Consider the following 22257-nt stretch of genomic DNA (forward strand, 5'->3'; position numbering starts at 1 on the left):
CAAAGGAAATCAGTTCTAGTCTCAGCTCAAAATATTCTGGTCCTTAATAGTTTTCCAGAAGATGATCTTCAGAAAGCGATTACCATAGGAAGAGTGTAGCATTATGGGATATGTGGGTTTTGACCAGCTCAGCCATAATTCCCTATGGCTAGAATGTTTACTGCACTCTGCCATTCTCATAATTTAATATCAGGATAAATTTAGAAGAAATGTACAAAGTCCTCTGAGAGTAAATATGAGAAAATTGTATTCTAAAATTTCCCCCTTATTTTCCAAAAGTTATTCACAGGAGAAAATAAAATTTTGTGGGTTTTTTTTTTTTGCAGCTGTTATATTAATAACATAGTAAAAACCTTATGTGTTTCCATGTTTACAAACAATCTAAAGATGTTCTGTGGGAAAATACAGAATTTTAGTTACGTGTAACTGCCATATGTGGGCCTTTGAGTCATAAAGATAGAGGTGGAAATTCCAATGTATCTTTTCCAAGTGAAAAAAAAAAACCCTAAAGTTTCATTTAAAAATAGATGTTCTTCTCTTAAGGCTACTATCAAGATATAATTTTCTGTACAATAATATTTGTTTTCTCAACAAATGACACACTATGCTTTTTTCTCTTGTGGCATCTGTCTCAAAATATTAAGAATATTTGAAAGGTATATAAAGAAAATATCTAATAAAAAATAAATAAATAAAAAAGAATACACATACCTTATATATAAATTTGTTACCTGTAGGTATTTATTAGAGTTATTCTGTAAGGGATATGATTTTGTGTGGCAAGTGAATGATCTACTTCTGGTTCTGTGTCTATAGAATTGTTAAGCTAAGAGGTGACTGATCTTCATGGTCAATGGAGTTCAAGAATGATTGTGAACACATTTTTTTGAGATACAGGGATAAAAACAGGTAGAATCATCTTAAAAAAACAGAGCCAATATTTTAGGTAATAAAAGTCCTGGGGAAGCATATAATTTATAACATTTGGTGAAAATCTAAAATACAATTTGTGCCTGTATGTCAGATTATCAAGTTCTTTGTGTACACGTATGTGAGTGTGTTTGAGTGTGAACATATGTGTGCATGTGTGTGTGTGTGTGTTTGTGTGAGTGTGCTTGTGCATATGTGTGTGTACTTGTATGTGAGCTATTCTAAGTTCCCTTAACTTGTCATTACCTTTGTCTATTAGTTATTGTCTTCATTGTTAGAATCACTTCACAACTCTCTCTCTCTTCCCTCTTTCCCCTCCCGTACCCTCTCCCTCGCCCTCTATCCCTCTCCCTCCCCCTCTATCCCTCCACTTCCACCCCCTATCTCTCTGTGCATTTTTGTGTGTATGTGTATGTGTGTTTGTTAGTATGTGTATATGTATTTAGGACTTCACTGGGATTTGAGTCATCAGAAGATGGAGGGAAATTTTGTTTTCTAGTCATTACTAAGTGTTGATAAGTTCTCCAACTTTTGTTTTCAAATGAATTTGTTTCTATATTCAGTGTCATTCATCTAAAAGACATATTATTTAAGATATGATTATCAAGGTATTGTACTAACGAGCCAGTTTAATTTCAATATTTGTAGATGCTTCAATATATGCTGTACATGACAATACGTAATTTTACATCAAATGAAATAAAAGTATCCTGGAGTGGTGGGAAATACTTTGTTGACTCTCAGTGCATAGAGACAGAGGCACATGGATCTCTACGAGTCTGAGGCTATGTAAGGCTATATAAAGAGACGTTGTCTCCAAAACACAAAATAAATAAGTAAAATCAAAAGCAATATATGGAAATAAGCCAGCAAACACATATGTGAGTATAGTTTTTCTTATCTTTGTCAACAAAGTAATCATATTATTCTGTTCAGCAAATGACCCCAAACACCAAGCACCCACATACAAAAAAGAGAAAGAGGGAGAAAATGCCAGAGAGCTTGAGAAAGAATATGAATTAGATGTAAACCATCACATTTCATAATAATTTACATAAATTGAGGCAGATATACATATTAAAGACAAACTATAAAACTTTTATGAGGTAACATGTTATAATGTTTAGTTGGGCATGAGTTTCGTAGTGCATTTTAGACATAAAAGAAAACACATGATTATCAAGCAAAATAACTGATGTTATCTATTTCATTTTTAAAAATCATTCTGCTGTGTGAAAGACAATGCAAAGAAATAAGATTGCAAGTCACCAATAGAAAGAAAATAGTCGCAGAAGACACCTATGATAAATAATTGCTTTTCAAAAAATATAAAGAATTATTAACACCCACGGAAGCAAGCCATTTCATAAAAGATGGGCAAAAGACATTGATACATAACACTGAAAATATAGACAGCAAATCAGTACGGATAAAGATGTTCAATTTCTCATATCAGTAAGAAATCCTAAGAATAACATGACTTGACTACATTTGTACCAGAAAGAGAACAATCCAAAGCAAGAAAACATCAAGTGAGGAAGAAGATGTGAACCGATGGGGAATACATGCATTGTTGCTGAGAATGTAAACTGGACACACTTTAGGAAACTGCCTGGCAGCTGAACAGAAATTAAGTATATTCTAAGCATAGCACACAGTAATCACTCTTTGGATTTTAAAATGATTCAAAGGTTATGGACACAATGCACGCTACAGCTTTATAACTGCTAAAATATTCAGTAGGTGGGTGGATGAATGAGGTATATCTAACCGTGGACAGCTAATGAGTACTGAAGGGAAGGAAGATAAATACACAAACAAAACCACTCCCACCACCATCAAAACATGAGCTGGTGATAGCGGTCCTCAATTATAATATTACAACTCAGGAGACTGTGGCAGCAAGCGTGTGTCAGAAGTTCACTACTCTGGGTATGTTTCAGGTTAGCTGAGGCTACAAAATGATCTACTTATGAAAAAGAAGTTAAAAATCATAGTTATAAATTGATATTAAATACATATCAATAGGTGAAAGAAGCCAATCTTAAAAGTATTTATGTTGATAAATCCAATCCTATGATGGTTCTCTTTTTTTCAATTTTTTTAGATTTTTTTCTTCATTTACATATAAAATGCTATCCTGAAAGTCCTCTATACCCTCTCCTTGCCCTGCTCCCCTACCCGCCCACTCCCACTTCTTGGCCCTGGTGTTTCCCTGTACTATATAGTACATATAAAGGGCATATAAAGTTTGAAAGACCAAGGGGCCTCTCTTCCTAATGATGGCCGACTAGGCCATCTTCTGATACATATGCAGCTAGAGACAGAAGCTCTGGGGGTACTGGATAGTTCATATTGTTGTTCCACCTATAGGGTTGCAGACCCCTTCACAGCTCCTTGGGTACTTTCTCTAGCTCCTCCATTGGGGGACCTGTGTTCCATTCTATAAATGACTGTGAGCATCCACTTCTGTATTTGCCAGGCAATGGCCTAGCGTCAAACGAAACAGCTCTATCAGGGTCCTTTCAGCAAAATCTTGCTGGTGTATGCAATAGTGTCTGCATTTGGTGGCTGGTTATGGGATGGATCCCTGGGTTGGGTAGTCCCTGGATGGTCCATCCTTTTGTCTTAGCTCCAAACTTTGTCTCTGTAACTCCTTCCATGGGCATTTCTAAGATGTCACAATTACAAAGAAAGAGAAAAAAATCAGTGGATGGCTTACAGAGAGGGAGTGTGGAGTTTGGGAGAAAGGAAAAAAAGGTATAATGTCAACACAAACTTAACACTATGGTGATGTCATGCTAAAGTAGCTTCGACCACTCTGATAGTGATAAAGTGACTCCTACTGACATCCTTTTATACTCATAGATCAGTATCTTGCTTAGCCCTCACCAAAGAAGCTTTCCCCTGTATCAGAGAGAGCAAATATAAGAGGGGGGATGAAGGGAGGGAGGGAGAGAGCAGAAAGGAAGGAGGAACACCCAGCCCTAAGTTTGATGATTTAATTAAACTCCTCTCCTGAGAATTCAGGAGAATATTGTAGAATAGAAGGCAGGAAGATTACAATAAATAGACGACCCTAAGAAAACAAGATCCTTTAAATCAATATAATCAATGCTCCTATAATTTCACAGAAACTGAAGCTGCAAACACAGAGCCTGCACAGGGTCTCTGTATGTATGTATGTATGTATATATATATATATATATATATATATATATATATATATATATATATATATTATGGCTTCCAGTTCAGATATTTTGGGGGGTGGGGCAGATTTCCAAGTTGTGAACAAGAAAGTTTTTGATTTTTGTTCCTTCTCTTGGGTTCTTTTCCTTCTGTTTGTTAGTTTTATTCAACTTCTATGTGGGATTTTTTTGTTTTACTTTATTATATTTCACTTTATTATATTGTATTACTATTTCTTAGAAGCCTTCTATTTTTTATCTATTCTTTTCTCACACATTACGTCTTGACCTCAGTTCTCCCTCCCTCCACTCCCCTCAGACCACTCCCACCTCTCCTCTCCTCCAATTTACTCATCTTTTTCCCTTAAGAAAAGAGCAGGTCTCCCTGGGCTATCAACCGAACATGGCTCAAAATGTTACAGTAATACTAGGGCACATACCTTATTATCAAAGCTTAATGAGGCAAACCAGTACGAGAAAAGTGTGAAAGAGTCAGAGAGACACCACACTCCCAGCATTAAGAGTCCTATTGTTTAATGAGACAGAAAGTAACTGGACTTGGATAAGAAAGGAGGTGAAAAGGAATGGGGAGGTGTAGATAGAGGTGAAACTTATCAGGATATACTATGGGAGAAAATAATCGATTTATTTTCATTTAAAAAAATGGGTACTTGTTGGGCTACGCTGTGTGAAATTGTGTCTCTGTCCTTCCTCATCTACTTTAAGTCATTCTCTGATTGGCTTTAATAAAATTCTGATGGGCAATTATCTGGACAGGAAGTGGAAAGTGCGGCTTCCTGGGAGGGAGAAAGGGACCCTGGGAAGCAGGAGGAGGAAAGCTTTCTGCCAGGAGCTATGACATCTCTAGAGCAGATGGAGGAGTTAACTCAGATGTCCTAGCTGAGCATCTGCCCAGCTAAGGCCTAAGCTTTGAAATATTGAAGATGTCTCTGTGTGCTTATTTGAGGAACTACCCGGTTAAGGAATGATTGCCACCAAATAAATGTTCAGCATTAATTAATACATACAAAATTTAATTTAATCTACTTGTGCTAGAAATAAAAATAAAGGAATTATATATGGCCAAGAAAACTATATGTGTAAGATACACAGGAAATATGTACTCTCTATTCAATTTCTTTCTAAAATTAAATGACTGAAGACTCTATTTCAAAATGAACATGAACTTTTCAGGTAAATGGATCTAGAAAAGACTATACAGAGTAAGATAACCCAGACCTAGAAAAGCTACACCCATAAAGTATCTTTCATAAAACACATTGCCAGAAATACACATTTCTACAATTTGCTGAGGAAGCAGAATGTCAATTCTTCGGGGACATACATGACGAGCTTTAGGGATGCATGAGAGTCTGCTATGCTGGGGGTAGGGGGCATATTTGGATTTGGAAATAAGATTCTAACAGCAGTAAGGGTTAAAGTTATCTAGAAGGGTACCACGTGCCCAGCAGCCTTCTGACAAGATTGTAATGTCTTTTCTTGTAAAAGTTCCAAGAAATAGACATAATTTTGCCATTTAACATACACACTTATAATTTTAGAGAACACACAAATGAATCCCATATCACATTGTAGAAATTTTAATTTAAAATTTGTCTGAAGCTCCTATAACACATTAGTGATACAATCAAACTATTTGATCTTGCCAGACAAAGAGTATGTTATTTAGTTCATTCATGTCTAGTTTTATGTGTACAGCTGGAATTTCAGTATTAATTCACATTTTATTTAGTCTGTACTATGCATGCTTAATATTTAGTATATTATGGGTGGGGATTATTGTTGCTGTGATAGAACACTATTTTTAAAAACTGTTTGGGGATAAAGGGGGGTTATTTCATGTTACGACTTGGGTCACACTCCATAAGGACTCAAGGCAGAAACCTGGAGGAAGAAGCAATGGAGGATCGATGCTTAATAGGTTGTTTGTTGTTCTTGACTTGTTCATTTGGTTTCCTTAGGCAACCCTATAATATTTGTCTAGGGGTGGCATTTCCCCAGATGGGCTGGATACTCCCAATTCAATCATTAATTAAGAAAGTGTCCCACAAACTTGCTTACAGTCAACTTGATAGAGGTATTTTCTTAATTGAGACTTGACTTCCCAGATAACTCCAACTTGTGTCAAGCTGATACAGAAAATTAGACAGGGCATAGAGCATTATCTAGTATGTACTATCATGTATATCTATGTTGTATGGTGACTTTCATAGGCTTAGTATGGACAGGACACACATTAATCCTTAATTCCTTGATTTCACAATCCATACACATTTTAATCACAACCCATGCCATTTTTATCAACATGTTTTTCAAATTTCTAATCACACCATTAATTTTTAGCCTTTTATATTCCCCGACATTATGCCTACTGTTTCATTTTCCTGGTTTACTATATTATAGCATGAAGATAGAAAACATCTTCTAGAATTGTGAGAATCTGAGTGGCAATCTATAGTGCCATTTCTTGGAAAGATCATGAAAAGATCATTCCATTGACAATGTAAAGACAGAGCTGATTAGAGAATCCAACGTATCTTAATATTGAAGCTGATGTTACAGCTTTCTTAGCATCTTCTGTAGGTTCAAAACCATGCATTTTGGGATATGAGAGACATCAATAAAAAGCACACTATAGCATTAGGCCGAGAGACACTTTTGAATTAGTCACCTATTTACCTTTTCTTTTTATTTATGTTCTCAATTTCACATTTATTTCCTGACTGCATAGTGTCTTGTGCTCTATCTTTGACTTTTCTTTTCTGCTTTTCATTGTTTGTTTGTTTGTTTGATTATTTGTTTTGTCCTACTATTCTGGCTATGTCAATTTGACACGTTAGAGTCATCAGAGAGGGGGAATTTCAATTACAAAAATGCCTCCAAAAGATCTGGTTGTAGGCAATCTGTAAGAAATTTTCTTAATTAGTGATTAGTGTGGGAGGGCCAAGCCCATGGTAAGTGGGGCCACTTCAGAGCTGGTGGACTTGGCTTCTATAAGAAAGCAGGCCGAACAAGCTATGGGGAACAACCCAGGAAGCAGTATTCTTCTATTGACTCTGCCATGTTTGGATTCCTGTGCTCATTGCTCTTGATGATGAACTATTATATGGACCTCTCAGTAAAGTGAATTCTTTCTTTCCCAAGTATGTATTCGTCATGGTGTTTCATCACAGCAATAGTAACTAAGACACTGGTTCTGGTTTGCTTTTATTTTATTTTACTTTACCCATTATTTTAGATCCTTATTTTATTTTCTCTGAGAAGGAGGAAATGGAGCGGTAGATTTGGGTAGACAGGCATGTGGGGAGGATCTGAAGGAGGAAAAACTATTATCAGGACATATTGTATGGAAAAATCTATTTCAATTCAAAACATAAAAATTAATTTACAACATGAAAAGAATGCTTATATTATCATCGTTGTTTATATAGAAATATTTTCTTTAGCAACAGATAATATAATTATCCAAAGCTACCATCAATATATAGTCTGGGGGTGGAGAGATGGTTAAGCTGTTAAGAGCACCGACTACTCTTCCAGAAGTCCTGAGTTCAATTCTCAGCAACCACAAGGTGGCTCACAACCATCAGTAATGGAATCTGATGCCATCTAGTGGTGTATCTGACCACAGCTACAGTGTCTTCATATTCTTAAATACATAATTCTTTAAAGAAAGAATCATAATCCTTGAACTTTAATAATTAGGATTTCAGTGAATTTTAAGTAAATTGCTTCAGCTTTTATTGAGCACTTACTATATAGCAGGAATTTTTCTTTTTTCTTTTTTTTTCTTTTTATTAGGTATTTTCTTCATTTACATTTCCAATGTTACCCCAAAAGTCCCCCATACCCTAACCTCCCTCCCCTAACCGCCTCCCACTTCTTGGCCCTGGTGTTCCCCTGTACTGAGGCATATAAAGTTTGCAAGACCAATGGGTCTCTCTTTCCACTGATGGCCGACTAGGCCATCTTCTGATACATATGCAGCTAGAGACATGAGCTCTGGGGGTATTGGTTAGTTCATATTGTTGTTCCACCTATAGGGTTGCAGAGCCTCCCAAGCTCTTTGGGTACTTTCTCTAGCTCCTCAATAAAGTATAGTTATGACACTACAGAGTCCTAAACTTTAAGCAGGATATGAAAAATAATTACTTAACACATACTACACAGAAAATTTAGCACAATAGATAAGCACCAAAGATATGTTAGTCCTAGGAGTAACAAATGAAAAGATATGGAAGTGGGGCCATTTTTTTGTCAAATTACACTTATTATTCATTGTGCTATGTGAAGCCACAGAAACTTTTGCAAATGGAGCCTAGTGTCTATTACAGAAGGTAACTAACTGATCAGATCTACTTCCTAGACCAGTGGTTCTCAACCTTCTTAACCCTTTAATACAGACCTTCATGCTGTGGTGACTCCCAACCATAAAACTATGTCTTTTCTACTTCATAAATGTAATTCTGCTACAGTTGTGAATCATAATACGAATATGTCTGCTTTCTATGGTCTTAGGCACACCCTATGACTCTCCCAAGGTCACGTGACTCTCCCAGGGGTCGGAACCCACAGATGAAGAACCACTGCTCTAAATCTCTAAATCATCGTTGCTTTACACTACTTTGAATTTCTGAAAACATTTTATGTGAAAAAAAGAACTTTGTGCTAAAACATAAATTTCAAAGACCATTAACCGATGGACAATCACTAAATCTGAACATGGGGATACTTGCTAAGTACTCCAGCCAAATGCTCGCTTACACTTTGACGTCACATAACTAAACTACATGTAAACCCATAAAATACAAGATGAACAGACCGATGGTTCCAAATAACCCTGATCACTGTGTTCAGTTAAACTATAAATAAAATTATATGCATCATTATTTTAGATTGTTTAGTATGGAACAACCTTTATTCAAGCAGTCATTAGAGGGATTTGAGAAAGGTCTGGTACCTACCAATGTGCAGGTTACAGACACTTTTTCCGCTATGAGAGACATAAAATGAAATAAAACAAACAAACACATATACAAGTACACTAAAATGTGGTAGATGCACCTTTTGGACACGTGACTACAGACACTTCTCATGATTTGAGAACAAACTCTATAGAATCCGAAGGTGACATGCATAAGATACAACTGATAATCCCACCCAGCTGTAAAAACTATGAACCAAAATAGTGACCATCAGAGCAAGAAGTCCGGAGGGTGCGACAGTAGTGGTTACATCTTGGAGCCAAGCAACAATCTCCTGAATGGACTTCATGTCCTTTCAGTAGGAGGAAAAGAAGTCATGCCGTGGTACTATAAAGCTACCCCACATCCATGGTGAGGTCATGAACACTAGATAATAACCTACTAGGGTCATTTTCCAAAACCAGTTTGATATCTAACTTCAATCCAAAAGTGTATCCTTATAATCACAGATAAGTGTAACACTCATTTATCATTAAAGAAACTTATTTTTACAACAGACAGACACTATTATGGAAAATCTCAGCTTGGCCAAAGTAGAACGAATAAATGACTGTGGTGTATCCAGCTTCAATGTACACTTCTACAACACAGCTGCGATGACATGGGAGGCTCGGGAAACATTGTGGAAGACAGGGCAGAAAGACTGTAAACTCCACAGGCTCAGAAAATCTGCTGTGAGATAGTGTTTTCTATGTGAGACAAGAAAGCAAGATCCATGGAATCCTGACAATACGGTTGCCTAAACAAGATCCATCCAGTGACACTACCAATAAGTCATGGCAATATGGGTGGAGCAAAACCTAAGTCCTACCAGATATAGGGCTACAGATACTTAGTGGCTATGGAGTGAAGGATAATAAATAGGCCGCCTAGTTCCAAATGGTCAGCTATAAATTTAGCATACATATATGAGTAACAATGGACTTTACAAAATGTGTGTGTGTGTGTGTGTGTGTGTGTGTGTGTGTGTGTGTGTGTGTGATAATTAAAGAGGAAGGGTCATGGATTTGAGGAGTGGAAGAACACAAGAGAAGATGGAGGGGAAAAGGAAGAATACAAGTGATGTAAAAGATGGTCTCAAGTATGAAATTCTCAAAAAAAAAAAAAGAAAACAAAGTAACACCACCCCCAAAACAAACTTATTGTTGAAAGCTGTACCAGGTTTGCTACATTGTGTTCATTTCATTTCAGTCTAACAAAATTCTAAATAGTAAACTTGACTTGGGGGTAAAATAGAGTCTAAAGATGGAGTGACTTGCCCATAATGATAGTGATGAGGCTGAAAGCCAGCTCTGTATTTGTCTTTACTAACCATTTTCATGAACTGATGCCATCCTGTCCCTTGGCACCAACTTTATTACCTCGACGTGATCTGATTAAGGGACTTGGCAATGGAATGTAAAGGCAGATTTCTCTGAGTCAAACAACAACAACAACAAAAAGGTAAGAAATTGTTTTTTAAAAATATAAAATTTTAAATATTCTAAAGCCAGCAAACCTTTTGGATAGCAAATGAATATTCTCTAAGAAAGAATAAAAAGTGAGAAAGCAATCACTATATAATTCATTAATATTGAATGTTGCTATGAAAGTTCTCCAACAGATGTATGGGGAATAACACTGGTATACCATGGCAGGAGAGGTAGCACATGTAATTTGCACAAATCGAGGCAGCCTGAGCAGCCTTCCTGGCTAAAAACTAGGAGTTACGCTTGTTATGGGGAACTCTCAAGGGTACCGTGCAATCAGAGGTCACAATCGAGGCAACAGAAGCAATGTCACCATATCACAGAATGGGCCAATTCAGAGTGGCTCATGACAGTCACTGAGGTCAAGGCTTGCAGCGAGTAATTGTGTTAAGTGGGAATACCCCCTGTATAGTTTTAGAACAGTCATCTGAACAAACAGGTCCAGGTCATCTATAGGTTACATCTGAGTTCTTTTCCTGGTATTTAAGATTTACTTTCTTGCTTTAATCCCTCACAGTTTTTTTTTTTTAAATCTTACAACTGAAACTTTGTTTTGATCAGGTAGATGCATCCAAAATTTCTGTTGTCTAACCTGAACTCCCACAACCAAACAAAACATTTAATTTCAATGTCTCTTTCTGTCACTTAATTGTGTCAAGGTTATTTGTTCTAAAATGTATTTTTAAAATTCTGTCACAGTAACAGAATATACATGATTTAAACCCAACATTTTAGTGTATTACACTTAATTACATTATACTTAAAATAATAAGAAAGTAATTGTCTGCACAATTGAAAAAGTTCAAAATTCATGTATCATATGGTGTGTTTTACTAATAAGCAACTAAAATTTAAAAAAAATTTTAAAAATCTATAAAATTTATAAGTATTATTTAGTACGTAGAAAAGATATCTGTAAAGTTGTTGAAATATTATATAAGTTAAATAACAAAGATAAGCAGAATATACTTCTCTTTAATTTTATATGAGACTTATGTTGCATAATATGCTTATAATTTCCTAAAAATTCAATTTATGAATTATTCCTATTATTTTTGAACCACTAGACAATATATTTTAAGTTGATAGTAATATTTAAAGCACCCACATTGTGCTACAGTTTTCATTTTTTATATAGTTTTAATATCTAAAGTTATGCTTATTATTTTGAATATGTATTCTTATTTTTATATGTAGTTTCCACAAGTAATGCTTGAGAAAGATTATATTCTAGGGCATTTCATTTGTTTAAAAACTGATCAAGTCACTTGATGAATAGTTATATTTAATAATGATTTCTATCTTCTTTTTGGATGTCTTTAAATTTACACTTTAAGCAGAAAATAGATGCACACAGCTCCCCACAATAGTTCCAAATAAAGCTCACCACAAACCAAATTATGATATCTTAAATCATAATTTCAGATTGTGAAAGCAGCAGTCAACTAAACTGAGGGAAAATCTTTATTTTTTCATAACTTTTCAGTTAGTGTATTACCAAACTGTGAATATTGGGTGTAATGTGCCATGTTACTGTCGAGAACACATTAGTCATCTTTATAGTGAGTAGTTGTCTATTTTTAAAGCATTCTTTAGAATGTGCCAGAGGGGGGAATTGAGAATTTGTTGTCTGGTAAGTATGTGCTCATTGTCAAAAGTATACATTTCAGTTTACACAGCTTATTGTAAATGTCAATTTCAGTGACATCTTTCAATACGTGCATTTTTCAAATCATACTTTAAGGAATTTAGTTCTATTATATTTTTGATCTATGACTTCATTATCTATACAAGGAAGAAAAATATCAACCCTATGTTAAACATAAAACTGTTATTTTAAGGAAACACTTCTTGACCTCATTAAAACAATTAACATTTCATAACATTATATTTCACATCCAAGTTATGGAAAAGCAAAAAAAAAGTTATCAAAGCAAACCATGGTCAATTACATTTTCAGATCAGCAAAATGCACTTGTAAAAGTCTTCCTTCCCTTAATTCAATTGTCTAAGGTATTTTAACAACTCGGAAGGTGATTAGACACATTCCTGCCTGCTGTGGGGCAGCGACAAGCTTCTCTCTTTGTTCACCTTCTGTCTTTCCATAGGTACTAATGCTATCAGAGAAATAAGACTACACACATACATGTGTGTATATCTATATAAAATTAGCTTATTTTAATATAACTTATTTGTGAGTATAATGATGAGTAATTATAATAGCACTATTGTCATGTAGAGGGCATTTTAAATTTTATACTCTGAATTACTTTAATAGAAGGGTAATGAGAAATTTGACTTAAATTCATATTTTAGAAATACCTGTTGATTTTTAAATCCTCAGGAACAAGAGGACCAGTGCCCCAACAATTTTAAATACAATACACACTTAGAGGTAGCTCACATTATTTTTATACCCTTGTATTTAAGAAATAATTTCTTTGTTTTTTTGAAAGAAAGAATTTGGTGAAACACCCTTCTCTAATTCTATGGTGTTTGATTTGTTTCTAAAATTATCTGGGTTTCGCACTCTTAGACCTGGGTCACAACCTTATGGAGGGACAGGAAATAGTTATCAGGTCACCCAGTGGTCAAATGAAAAAGGATTTGAAATGCTTCAGCATTTCAAATAGTCCTCAGTGGACCCTATTCATTCAAGTGATTGACTTCTCCACGGAAAAGGTTGGAAATTCTTTCCTAGATCTAGGCAGCCTACACCTCTACAATTACTGCAAAATTAAGAAAAATGTAGTATTAGCAGAACATAAGACTGTCAGCAAAAGCCTCATAGGTGTACAGAACAAACGGCCTCTGGAACTGGCAGGGATAGTTTAATTAACAATACTAAGTTGGACTCTTTTTGGTAGACTTGAGCAATAAAATGGCGGTGCAAAAATACAAAAGGAAATAAAATTATCTCTTTATGCTGTATTTCTTCTCAGTGGTTTTCAAACTCTGTGCGGAGTGAAAAGTACAGTATAATCAGGCAGGATGATTTTTCCTGCGCATGTATGGCTAACGGCATGCACATGGTAACTTCTCTTCTGTTTTTATATCCGCTTGATACTATTTCAAGGAAATTTTGAAAAAGGGGAGATGGGATGAAGTTGAGGGGGATGGAAAATAAATATTTAAAAAGAATTACTCCGTACTAGTCAATTTCCCTTAAGTTCGAATCACTATTGATAAATAAAAATCATTTTTTTGAACCAGTAACCAAATGTCTCGGGGTTTTGATACAATGAAATCTCATCGCTTTAAAAAGTATTTTAAACCTATACAGGCAGGGAAGGAAGGCAACCAACCCAAAGTGTTGACGGAACCCACTCATTTCTAAACATCGACACGCCTACGGGGCAGGACTTACGAACCTGAAGACCACATGAAACAAAGGTGTGACGTATCCACAAATCCATCTACCTAACCTGCCTGAAATTAAAAATCAGCCGCGATGCTTTGCTCCACAAAAGTGGAGGCCAGAAGCCCTACCACTGACAGACAGAAGGTTGGAAAATTAAGTACAGATTTTATTTTTAAGTTTTATTTTATAATAAGAAACCAGGCCACTAAAAGTCTGTAACCGTAGCTGAAGTGTGTGCACTCGAAGGCCCCTGAAGTCTTTTACAGCTTTTCAGAGGCCGTGGTTGTGAACTGGGTTTGCACTCTACCAGCAGAGCAGATCTGACCCATGGAGAGCACTCTCAGATCAACACTGCCTCGGGCCTTTCTGCTTTCTCCAAGAAGTCTTACGTTTCAGGCATCAAGTTGAATTTCTTCTGGAGATGATTAACCCAAACCCATGACAGATTTTTTCCAAGATATCCAACCCCTTATGTTTATTTTATCCTGGCTCTTTTTTGGATGTACTGGACACAAGTAACTTACTCGTTTTACATGTTAAAGGGCTGGTGGGGAGCCATTAATTCCCTTAAAAATGAGAAAATATTTCAGTGTGCGGGGCTTGATTGTGTTTGCTCACATTAGCTATAGGATTTTGAATTTTAAGAAAGATTTTTCTCCTGTACTATAGATTTAAAAAAAGAAAGAAAGAAAAGAAACATTTCACTGCATCTCAAGATACTGATCTTACTTGTTAAAGGAGGAGGGGACGCATTCTTGTGATGTCCTAAAAGACACAATGTCAGAAGGATCAGTTTCTCTTTCCGTAAGCTCAGTTTGTAGGGGGTTTCAACTAACCTAAATCTTGGCACACACAATTTCAGTTAATAGTCAATGAAAACCTATAAAGAGTCTATTCTCCATGTGCTATACCAGCCAAGCCAGTCATTGTTTTTGGTCTCCGAGTTTTCTTCTTATCAGTGAGATGAGTAAGTCAGGTGCTTGATGCCATGCTTGGTGTGGGGGCTTTTAAATTTCAAGATGATTACACGAATTTTTAAAACATGGCTATTGCTTTTTAAAACAAGTTTCTTTTTTTAAAAAGAAGCATTACAAAAGATGAGGTCAATACAGCCTTTTGAGGATGTATTAGGACCAGTGATTCTTACTAAAATAGTCATAAATATTTTTAAAGTATTTTATACATTAAAGTATTTCAAATATATTAACTGTCAGCAAACAGCAACTAATATTGTATTTATAACATTATAAGAACTATTCTTATACTTGAAGAACTGTATCATAGGAAAATGTGTAAATTCTAATTTAACATTACATACTAAGAAATAAATGTATTTTGTCAGATAGTAATATGAGCAAATGCGTATCTGTGAAGACTGAGGAAGAATGGCACAATCTGAGCTGGGGAATTCAATTTTGCACACCACCACAAATAAAACTCCATTTGGATATAAGCTTGACGTTTATTTATTCATATTGTTTAAAGTTTCTTGAAACTTGGATTTAGCATTTGGCTTATGATAAAAATTCTATCCAAATATTAAATATAGCTTTGTTTTTTAAATTTCTTAAAATTAAGTTTAAAAACTTATCATAGAAATCCATTTAATATATATCCAAAGAGTATTTCACATAATCTTTTCCATTAAAGAGAAATATTCTCATACAAAGCTTATAGTCACAGTTATAAGAAACACAGCAGATATTCTTAGGCAATTCTCAGTGATTATTTCTCATACTAATAAATATCTTTAAGATGTTTTAAAATTCTAAAATCATAAGAATAAAAGAAAATTAATTCACTCTATGTACTGAGGAATTCTAGAAGTGTTAAGTTTTCTCTGCGCTTGAATAAAATGGCAATGCAAATTTTGTCTTTATAAAACATATATCAATATCTGAATCAACAAATTTAATCGCTAGGTGAAGGATAAAACCTAAGTTAATTTTTGTAATTAGATTTATTGCTGGAATGTTTAGAGATATCAAGTTGTTCTTTAGTTCATGCTTCAGTGGGCTACCTAAGTTCAGGACCTTGTATAGGGCAAGGAGAAGAAATAGCCAGGGACAGCATATAGACTGGGGCGGCAGGTTAATGCCAGAGGTGTGGCTGATTGACTGATTGACATCACCTTGAAAAATCTGGATTAAGGCACCTTATTAAATTAATCCAGGTAAAAATTTAAGAAGAACGGATCACTGACTGGATTCAGCAATTTACACACTTGCCACAACCTGGAAAATTCCTTTACTTTCAAAAATAATTCACTATGCAGAATAATAAATGTCTCGCCGCACAACCACCTACCTATGCAAACTATATTCAATATGAAATGTACCAAAATGTACCCAGTTACTCTAATAGAATTAAATGTAAATATAATTTTGTTACAAGTGGCTACTGGTTTTGAAATTGGCAAGAGTTAAATGCGGTTCCAGTATTTTATGTGTATTTGTTTTCTAAGCTCTGAATTATGCATCACTTCTCTAAAGTTTACCTAGTTTAAAACTAGCAGACACAGGAATCCTGAAGAACAGAGGTGAGACTTCAATCTAAGAGGTCTGAGTCCACAGCCCAAGTTTTGAACTGTTAGGTACTGTTTTATTATTTTTTTAACCACTTAAAATCAGGTTGTTGATATATCTTGTAGATGAGAGTGAAGCTTTAAGATAAAACACAGGGTCTTGAATTTTCCCAAAGCTAACATGAGATCTCTATAGGAATACATTAATCTTTTAGCTTTTTCTGACAGATGGGACACATAATGACTACAGGCTTTTGGGGGGTGGTTGATTAATTTTATTAAATATACAACACAGAGCTCATATTTATTATATAAATGATTTTAAAAGGTGGGGGTGTTTATTTGTTTGTTTTTTGTTTTTTGTTTGTTTTGTTTTTCTTTCTTTTTAAAAATTTTTAATTAGATATTTTCTTCATTTACATTTCAAATGCTATCCCAAAATTCCCCTATACTCTCCCCTCACCCTGCTCCCCTACCCACCCACTCCCAGTTCTTGGCCCTGGCGTTCCCCTATTCTGGGGCATATAAAGTTTGCAAGACCAAGGGGCCTCTCTTTCCAATGATGGCTGACTAGGCCATCTTCTGCTACACTCTAGCTGCATATGACTATATGCTTAATTTTATTCTTTCTGATAATTTGGAATTTTATGAAACCCTAAAACTGATGAAATCTTGAAGACAAAGGAATGATATCTGTACTAAAGTTTTAAGCTCAACACCCTCACAGTTGGTTAGGCTCTACGAGGATATCATTGAATGAATTGAGAAGTTTGCTAAATAGATCTCAGGGTGGTGGGGCAGTACAATGGACACCTTGAATATGAACACTGAATGTAGAAGCTTTAGCTGGAACAGGCAAGCATCTGAGTTTGAGGAATAGCAATTGACAGGAGGAGTGCTTATAAGGAACCATTTTTTTTTTTGAAGTCAGAAATGCAGTTTAATCCACTAAACAGTTCTTTAGTATAGATGAATCCAGTACTGGTTAGTGGATTTCTAAGGAATGGAGGAAATGACATGTGACCTACATTTAACCCCCGACTTTGAAATGACTAATCATCTGGACGAGACAGATAATAACATGTAGTCACAGGGTAGTGGGGAAACAAGAGTGGGGCCTGAGAGAATTAGGAATGACTGAGAGATAAAATGATACGCATTTGAATCATGAAGAGTAAGTACAATTGACAGTGGAAAGTTGAGAAGGGCATTGCAGATAAAAGCAATGGCATGCCCCCAATGGAGGAGCTAGAGAAAGTAACCAAGGAGCTAAAGGGGTCTGCAACCCTATAGGTGGAACAACAATATGAACTAACCAGTACCCCCAGAGCTCTTGTCTCTAGCTGCATATGTAGCAGAAGATGGCCTAGTTGGCCATCATTGCGAAGAGAGGTCGCTTGGTCTTGCAAACTTTATATGCCTCAGTTCAGGGGAAGGCCAGGGCCAAGAAGTGGGAGTGGGTGGGTAGGGGAGTAGGGGGGAGGGTAAGGGGGAGTTTTGGGATAGCATTGGAAATGTAAATGAAGAAAATACCTAATTAAAAAAAAAGAAAGCAATGGTATGAAAGAATGAGGATGAGAACTAAATTTATATATGTTTATGTTGTTATAGCCTATATAAATCATATATGTACAATAAGTTTATTAATATCTGGAGAAATGTTGAAGTTTGATAGTCCCAGAATCTATTTTGGGGATGAGGAAGAATGTTATAAAGTCAAAATGGAAAGGTAGTTTACAAAACAGGAAAGCAAGGGCGTAGCCTCCTGAAGACTTGGGATTTTAACTAGAGGGAATGACGGGGCTGAAAGCAATGTTCACTGACAGCGGCAGGCAAGATTATGGTACAGCAGGTAGGCTGGCTTTTGATCCTATCACAGGAAAGGCTGAGGCAGGAAGATTATACAAAGTCAGAGTAGGTTACATAACGATACCCTGGCTAAAAGGAAACAAAGAAAGGAACATGGAGATAATAAAACAAGAATTATGGTTTAGAAGAACATAGCAGTAGAACTGTGGATAATAGCTTTTTGCAAGACAGATTGTAAATTTTGGAATGAAAATGGGCTATTTCAAAACAAAGGGATGTGAAGGGCAGTTCTTAGATTTAAGATATGAGGCTTAAAAAATGAGGAATGACTTAATATTGTAAGAAAAAGTAAATGAATGATCAACGATCCCTTTAACAAAGTGTAATACAATGAATCAATTAGGTGTGGAGTATGGAAAGACACTTCACAGTACAAATGTCAGGCTTGAAATTATGTAGAAATGTTAAAGGGAGGATGACTGCCGGAGATGTGGTTGTCATCACCTATGACCACACGTTTTGGGAAAGAATTGCCTCCCTGAAAAGATCCCCACATAGAATCTTTATATTGTATTGTAAGGACTGTCTCCCATGGAATTACCCTGTGAGGGTCAGGTCCCAAGTATCACAAAGTTCCTTGTGGTGGAACCATTAAGGAGGGACATAGTACGAAGCTGGATGTCGCTGAGTTGTTGAGGAGAACATATGGACGGATTTATGCTTTTCTTTTAGAATTGATTAATTCTCCAGGAGTTGGTTGTTACAAAAAAGGAGAATTGGCCATTTCCCACTTTGGATGCCCTCAGTCTCTGTAAGTTCTTATCTTCACACACCTCCCACTAGACCATGCTACCATCTGTCAGGAGGGTCTCAGGGGAAGCTGAACAGGTGAGGACACATCTAACTCAATCTCCGACAACCGACTTGATTTGAATAAACATCTTTGCTTTGTAAGTTCCTGAGTTTAATTTGTTTTGTTTTGTTTTTGTTATAGGACTGTAAATGTTCAAAATCTGAAGCAAAGACAAATACCCAGTCATGGACAGGAAAGATTATTTACCACTATAAAGGGTATCACTAAATGGAGCATCGCTTACTGAGAAGTAATGTTATCGAAAAATTTGTAGGTGATAATGACATATAAAACAACCACTCTCCATAGTGATAACTGTATACTATGCCAAGTGATGACCTTACACCATGCATGCACCATGACTGACATACTGCAGTTTTCTTCAGTAGATACAGGCAAGGTGAACAGACCTGCCTCATCTCCATGCCTCTTCTCTCTGAGTTCTACGGTAACATCTCCATCTGCCATAAACTTGTAACTGATAGCACCATCTCACTTAGTCCTCACCAGATGCCCCCCCAAATAACTTGATAGAAAACTGATTATTTCAATTTTTTTTTTGCTTAAAATCTTATAATGCCTTTTGGTTTTGGAATACAGGAAGTGAAATTCTCAAGGTATACTGCAAAAATTGGGTTAGCATTGCCTTGCCCCCTGCCGTGTTATCTAGTTGTACTTCAAACTTTGTCCTGCCTCTACTGTGTTTATTTTAGTTTCTTGAGTGGCCTCACCAACACCCACTTCTAAGGACCACGTCATTAATCAGATCACTCGTGTTACACAACTGTAACTTGCCTTTCTGTACTTTCATTCAACCTTCCAATTCTTCTCCAATGGCCATTTCTTCCCTAAACCTTTGCACTAGTGTCCTATTGGATTTTCTTTACTTTTCTTCCACAGAACGCTATTCAGTTGTTTTCATAGACTGAGATAATATTTACCATAATAGACAATTCCATCACCCAAAATCTGTGTTTACTTCATTTACTAATTCTCCATTCTAATTCCCATGCACAGTAACAGTGTCAAGGCAGCATTTCAATGAATGTGGTCATGGACTAAACAGCTAAGTGTATCTCCAGGACCTAAGTTTTAAGGGCTAATTCATTCCAATTTTTAAAAAATAACTTTGCTTTTTTACTGGGGACTTTATGTGGTACATATTATTTGTTTATTTGTTTTAGAATATATTGGTAAAACAAATTAAGTTTTTAAAAGTACTCAAATTAAATCTATTTTAAAATCTCTGCTAGCAACTGCTCCCCACCACCACCACCTCTCTCCCTCATTCTCAACAATTAGAAATATAAAAGAATAAAAGGAGTGTAAAGCAAAAGAAAAATATGTTTGGGACATGACAAGAAATTTGATTCTTAAGTAAGAAACAAACTGAAGTCTTTCATAGGTATTTGTAAGGGGGTTAATTCCATGAGAACCCTACGACCAACCTTATTTCCAAAACGTAAGTTTCACAAATTTCCCATTATAAGAAAAGCTGTAATATTTACATATCACCTATGTATATTTTCCTGTGTGCTTTAACATTCTCTAGAGAATGACTAAGACATTGCAAGTGTGTGTATCTGTTGTGTCACAACTGCATCAGTAGTTGTCAGAGAGGAGAGAGGCTGTGTCGATACTCAGTGTTCTGACCTGTGAACATCTGAATGATTAGTAGCCTAGCATTCCTCCAAAAAATAGTAAGCCTGAGATGACCGCCAGTCCAGCATCATGGGTATCAATTAGAAAGCTATCCAGTGACAACCACAAGTCTACTGTCATGCAGGCCTTAGGGAGAGGCATTAATGTCCAAGATTACTCCTGCCCAGTGCCATAACTCACAAGCATGGTGTTGTACTCCAGAGACCACTCCTAAGATGACCCTGGACACTCAAGAGACCACTGAGCATCACTAAGAGAATCAAGTAAGTGGAGGATAAATGGATGAGAAAGAAAAACGATACGGGGACAATGAAGAGAGGCAGATGTGGAGATTCAAGGTAGTGAAGAACAGTCGATGTGAGTAGCCAGTAACGCCACTTAGGACCATGGTTGGGTCCTGGCCTGTACTGCCACCAGTGGCCATGTCTATGTCCCTGATGCTGCAGCTGCAGGGGATTGTGACCCTCCAAAACCAGGAAGATATCTCTAGTCTGTACTGCCATCTAGAGACATGTAGATGTCCGATGGCTGTGCAGAACTGCCCCTACCCCTCAAGTGGACATCAATGGGAGAGTTGGTCCTAACAAGGTGAAAACAATAGAGCTTGCCCCACATCTTTTCAGCTGCAATACCCAGGAAAAATGGCCCCACATATTGCAGGAGTTGCAGGTGAGCCCGACTGAGGATGTGCTCATGAAAGAACTGGCACTGTCAATCATCTCCTGAGGGTGACATGGAATAAAGAGAGATGTCTTCCTCCCCTTCCCCCTTCACTATCTGACACAGGTGGGAGAGCTGGCCCTGGTGTCATGAGAGTCAGAGAACTGGCCCTGCCCCTCACCTGCAGTAGTACTGGGAAGTCTGGGTCCTGCACCTTGCCTGGGCACCACAGTAGAGCTGATCCTGATGGCAGAGACACAGGTGAGCTGGCCCAGTGGAGTGAGTATGGAGCAGTTGCCTCTGAAACTTGTATGCCATGCTGCAGATTGGGTGAGGAGTGCTTGTGTGTTCCATTTAGAGCTGAGAAGTATACAGTCTTATATTTTCTGTTTGTTGACCAACTGTGGTTCTCTAAATTAATCACAACCTACCACAATAAAGGCTTTCTGATTTATAGAGTTGTGTGCATGTATGTGTGTGTGTGAGCTTCTGTGCCACAAAAGTAATAGTTACAGAAAAGAGGTCATAAACTAGAGAGAGAGTAAGGGGAATATGGATAATATGATAAAGGGGGATAATATGGGCTGTGTTAAATTGAAGAAAAGAGTAGGGAGCAAGTGATATAATTTTATACTAACCAAAAATAAAATCAAAAAGAGGCTTCTTTAATTAGGTGAAACGTGTACTAACACATCAGTATAAAGATAAGAACCTAGGAGGTCCTTTAGCAGAATAATAAATTTAGGTTTTCCTATATGGAGAGTAATTAGCCATGTGTTTCAGACACAGTTA

The 22257-nt window shown here is 36.4% G+C and overlaps 1 protein-coding gene and 1 non-coding gene across 13 annotated transcripts in view; one reads left to right on the plus strand and one right to left on the minus strand.

The window, feature by feature from the left end:
* Lrriq1 (leucine-rich repeats and IQ motif containing 1) overlaps positions 1 to 22257 on the minus strand; it is a 191999-nt gene that overhangs the window by 56162 nt on the left and 113580 nt on the right. The window lies entirely within an intron of this gene.
* Gm25376 lies at positions 20698 to 20830 on the plus strand. Its single transcript, XR_003949106.1, has one exon. It is a non-coding gene; the product is annotated as a small nucleolar RNA SNORA17 (small nucleolar RNA).

Source organism: Mus musculus, chromosome 10 (genome assembly GCF_000001635.26).
Source record: "Mus musculus strain C57BL/6J chromosome 10, GRCm38.p6 C57BL/6J".
Lineage (NCBI taxonomy): Eukaryota > Metazoa > Chordata > Mammalia > Rodentia > Muridae > Mus > Mus musculus.